Here is a 5,459-nt window from a genome sequence, read left to right as displayed (position 1 = left end):
TTCCCTAGAATCTGCTTTGTGTAAATTAGTACGAATAAAGGTATGAAACCTGTCGCTTATAAAACAATGGGCGTGTGACGTATTTGTTTTCCTGACTGGTACCCACAGATAGAGCCCGCGGCAGATGGTGCTATCATTGAATGGTCGGTGAACCTAATGGTCATGTGTTAGCTAAAGTAAACCGAGGTCCCGTGTTGTAGTAGGTGCTGGCACGAAAAAGATCCCTCACTGCTCAATGACCCCGAGTGCCGAGTATACGACAAAATTTGTAGCTCTCCACAGCAAGTGGTGGCGTCTCCATGAGAGAAAAATTCTCGAGAGGGACGTTAAACAACATACAATCAATCCTTTTCATATTTCCATTCAATATCTATGTGCCCTTAATATGTAAATATTTCGATTAAATTACCCGCATAGAGGGTAAGTTTTGTTGGTATGCACAAGGTGTTGCAAAAAATAGTTTTAAAAGTGAGGGTGGGTTAAATTGAATGCTAAAAGATGCTTTCGAAGGTGACAGAAGACACCATGTTCATCAAAACAAAATTAATGACTTTGCTTTACAATGTTCTCATAATCGTGCTGACTAAGCTTAAAGTCATCGACTTTGATAATCTTGGATCATCAGACACTGATGGTGCACCTGATACGAACAGAGTTACCGCTCTGAACCGACAAAAAAGTTAACGGAGTTACAGCTCTAAATGCTGTCTGTGGTATTACAATTATACCATGTACTATTGGGGTTAGCGTTCAGAACAGTAACACCAGACCCAATACGGAAAGCCTCGTTCCCTTTCGCACAGAACGCATTTGCGCGGATTGTTATAAACATAAATTTCAAATACAACTTCTGTTTGATTTTTTTTTTTGATTTTTTTTTCACCCCCCTCTTTCCCTTTATCCACATACAATACTTTAAATTATAAGGCATATATAATATGCATCAACCAGATTATCAATATTTATTTAATTAACTCCTTATTTACTTTAATTGTATTCATTTTAGATCCATATATTGCACTGATTTTATATGACCTTTGACCTAACATTTAGACTATGATTGTACTTAAAACATGTAGCAGATATAATTTATTTAAATAAAAATATATTGTACATGTATTTTTTAAAACTCTTTGATATGTATTTGTTAATATAGGTACCTAAGTCATATACTAATTAAAATTACAAAGGACTGTTCAGCTTATGGTTTATAGATTTGACATTGATAGACATAATAAAAATATATTTGCAATATAAACCATAAAAATTTCTACATTAACTAGAGGTACTGTGAGCAATGAGCTCACTAAATTATACCCCCCGCCTCCCATATGGTTATAACTGATGACAAAGTCCATGGTTTGCCATGGCCGGGAAACCCAAAATATGTGTCAGATCAAAAAGTAAAATAGGAGGTGCACAATGGCAATATGTTATAAAGATTCTGTGAAAGTTTCATTAAATTTCACTCAGTGGTATAAGAGGAGTTGCGGATAAGAGATAGGTACCCTAAGCGTAACAGACGGATGGACAGACGGACGGACGGAATTAACGATTACTATACCCTCCCGCTTTTCAAGCGGGGGGTATAATAATTTTATAAGATTAGGACGTTTACGTCATGTAGAGAAAAAACCCACAGATGTAGCTAGTATAAACGACCCCCCCCCCCTTTCCCCGCTTCATATCCCAGGAGCGGCTTTATCAATGAAACGATAAACATTAATTATCTCTGCAGGATATTAATACTTCCTAATGAAATACCCACAAATTATGTGTAGTTTGTTCTCTGTGAGGAAAAAAATCTGTTTAATGTCTATGTTATCGTACCCATTTGTAAAGTCACGTGATAAGATGGAGCTTCAGAACGGTAACGTGGATGGACACCAGTATCATATCAAGGGACAAAGCAGGCATAATAGTCTTTTTTACAACATCAGTCCACTGTCCAATAATAGGTAATAATGTTTATGACAACTGATTGAAAATGGGGCTTGTTTTCATCATTCTCATCTTCCCTAAGCATTAATACCTATTAGGCTAATAGGTACTAAATCAAGGCAGAGACATATCAAAGTACTGCGAGTACTGGAAAGCGCTAAGCATATTGATTTGAAATTCATCATAATCATATTGAATTTTCTGTTGTAATGATTTTTTAGCAATATGTTGACATTAGGACAACGCTAGGCGAGCACAGTTGTTTCATACATACATAATCAAATATGTGAGTCATGAAAACTTCCTGTTTGGATATGACATTCAACATTGTCTTATGCCTTTTTGTTTTAAGCATTTTAAATTTTCTTCGTCTGTCAAAAGATCAATCAATGCAATTTCACAAACATGAAATTGCAAGAAAATATTTCTCCGTGTAAAAATATTTTCTTTCACCCATCACCATGTAAGAATCTATAAGAGGTAATATTTGCGTATAAATTGCAATTTCTTGGAAGGGAGATATAATCGAGTTTTCTTATGAAATTTAGACACTAAATGAGGCTATACATTTGCTGGAAAATGCATATTTTGAAATAATTTTAAAAACTTGAAAGCGTCACTAAAACTCCTCTCATTTATGTTCAAAACTGACAGCTAAAATATTCTGGTGATCATTTTAAATAACAAATTCATTCAGCGCTTACGAGTGTTTCAAATTGAAGATTGGCATTATATGTTTATAACAATGCCATGGTACAAAACCCAATGTAAATCAAATGAATATCCGTAGAATTAACGCCCTTTCTGTCAGAGATAGTATGTAAATATACATTTGAGTATAAATACTTTTCAATGCTATCATTTAATATCTTATTTTCAAATGCATGTTTTATAGCGTATTTGTTGTGACATTTGTGTTGATATCACAATATGCGTAACTGATAATTTTACAATAAATCTTCTTTGTATGAAAAATGTCATCACCCCCCCCCCCTTTTTTTTAAACGGACGCTTGATGCTTTTAACAATTATTTAAAATTTAATATATGATCTTAACTACCATGCAAAACGTGTTGAGAAGAAAAAACTTATCTACAACACTGTTGTGCTAATTGAAAAGGGATACTGAAAATAATTGCATAATTTTTCTGCTAAATAATGATAAATAATTCAAGAGTCTTAGAAAGAAAATACAACATTAAACTCATGGATTAATAAATCTTCATGAAGGTATGCAACATTGTTTTATTCTGTTTTTATTAGCTCAACTGGTCAGAGACCAGAAGAGCTTATGCGATAGTAATGCGTCCGTCGTCCGTCCGTCTGTCTGTCTGTCTGTAAACAATTTTTCAAAATGCTACTCCTCCTACAGTTTTGGTCTGATTTCAATATAACTTGGCACACAAGTAGACTACACTAAGATACATAATTCTGTTTATCGGTTTTTGATTTCGATTAACGGTGTTGCCCTGGTTACTAAAAATAGAAATTTCTGTGAAATTCTTTCAAAATGCTACTCCTCCTACAGTTTTAGTCTGATTTCAATATAACTTGGCACACAAGTAGACTACACTAAGATACATAATTCTGTTTATCGGTTTTTGATTCCGATGAACAGTGTTGCCGTGGTTACTAAAAATAGAAATTTCTTTGAAATTCTTTCAAAATGCTACTCCTTCTACAGTTTTAGTCTGATTTCAATATAACTTGGCACACAAGTAGACTACAATAAGATACATAATTCTATTTATCGGTTTTTGATTTTGATGAACGGTGTTCCGTGGTTACTAAAAATAGAAATTTCTGTGAAATTCTTTCAAAATGCTACTCCTTCTACAGTTTTAGTCTGATTTCAATATAACTTGGCACACAAGTAGACTACACTAAGATACATAATTCTTTGTATTGGTTTTTGATTTCGATGAACGGTGTTGCCGTGGTTACTAAAAATAGAAATTTCTGTGAAATTCTTTCAAAATGCTACTCCTCCTACAGTTTTAGTCTGATTTCAATATAACTTGGCACACAAGTAGACTACACTAAGATACACAATTCTGTGTATCAGTTTTTGATTTCGATGAATGGTGTTGCCGTGGTTACTAAAAATAGAAATTTCTGTGAAATTCTTTCAAAATGCTACTCCTTCTACAGTTTTAGTCTGATTTCAATATAACTTGGCACACAAGTAGACTACAATAAGATACATAATTCTGTATATCGGTTTTTGATTTCGATGAACGGTATTGCCGTGGTTACTAAAAATAGAAATTTCTGTGAAATTCTTTCAAAATGCTACTCCAAATACAGTTTAAGTCTGATTATAATACATGTATAATGTGGCGTGCAAGTAGACTACACTAAGAACATAAAGAGACTTAATCAAAGATCATTACTCTTTTTATTGCTGTAGTAAAGTTTCAATTTCCAACTGCTTAAGAACTTTTCTCTTCCTTTGATATAAGTACAAACCAGTAGAGCTTCAGTCTTGACAGAGACTTCTGGTTTATCTTTTTCAGTAATGCAGCTATTTCGACCAACAAGAGGGGGTCCACGTCCACGTCAGAAGAAGGAATCTGTTAGAACATGGACAGGTCATTTCTTTTGCATTGCTGATAGGTTTGCAACCAAACCACCTAAAACGTCGGAAAAACTGGCTCTTCAGAATGCTGGACTTGGTTTGAAAAAAATTCAGTTTCAAGAGACTGACACAGAGGAAGCTTTGTTTGCCAATTTAACAAGTAGTAATGGCTTTCCACAGTTGAAAGATGTTGGAGGTTTTGAACTTTTACACTGTCAGAGCAATTGCCGTGAATTACATCTAATAACATGTCCATGGTCTGTGGCATGCCTAAAAAAGTTATAGGTACACAATCGAAAATTTACATCAGACCAATTCAGAGAAACCTGAAAGTTGTAACCATGTGTGAAGAAGGACCTACTTCATTGAAGGAGACATGCACAAAGTGCAGCAAACTATTCTCTATCACGGAATTACGAGAACACGTAAGTGAATGTTTTGAAGTGGAAGATGACGGTTTTCTGCCAGACTTGGGTGAGGATATTACAATCACTGAATTAGATGCAGCAGTTGTAAATGTGATATCTACGCCTTTAGTTGATCAGACTCTGATGCCAATTTCTTCTGATAATTCTTCTGCAGTTCCAGAACCAACAGAAAATCAAGACCTTAATTCTGTAGATCTCCCTAGACTGTTTGATAATGTACAAAGTTCAAGTACCAGCAACGACACGAATTGGACTCATCCTATTAGTCAGTCAATAGCAGAAATAGTTGACTCATTTGCACAGAATTGCTTGCAGAATGGAATCTTGGATCCCACAGAAATTTTGCGCTTGTTCCAGAAAAAAATTGTTACTGGGCGTAAGTTAGACATAGAAGATGAATCAGCAGCCCTTGAAGGTAAAACTAACTTCATCCTTGTTGACAGAAACAGATTACTTGATTTGCTATAGACGAAATTGAAGGCCTTGGGAAATTTTAGAAAATGCCTTGAAGT

The 5,459-nt window shown here is 34.7% G+C and overlaps 1 pseudogene; it reads left to right on the top strand.

Annotated features, from left to right (window-relative positions):
- Nucleotides 1-4,459: 4,459 nt before the first annotated feature.
- Nucleotides 4,460-5,454, top strand: LOC134274717 (uncharacterized; annotated as a pseudogene).
- The last annotated feature ends 5 nt before the right edge of the window (nucleotides 5,455-5,459 follow it).

The sequence above is a fragment of the Saccostrea cucullata genome, unplaced genomic scaffold, assembly GCF_032062105.1.
Source record: "Saccostrea cucullata isolate Sc308-1 unplaced genomic scaffold, CSIRO_AGI_Scuc_v1 ctg12516, whole genome shotgun sequence".
Taxonomy (NCBI): domain Eukaryota; kingdom Metazoa; phylum Mollusca; class Bivalvia; order Ostreida; family Ostreidae; genus Saccostrea; species Saccostrea cuccullata.
The sequence above is the reverse complement of the archived record's forward strand: the minus strand, read 5'-3'. Positions and strand labels throughout refer to the sequence as shown.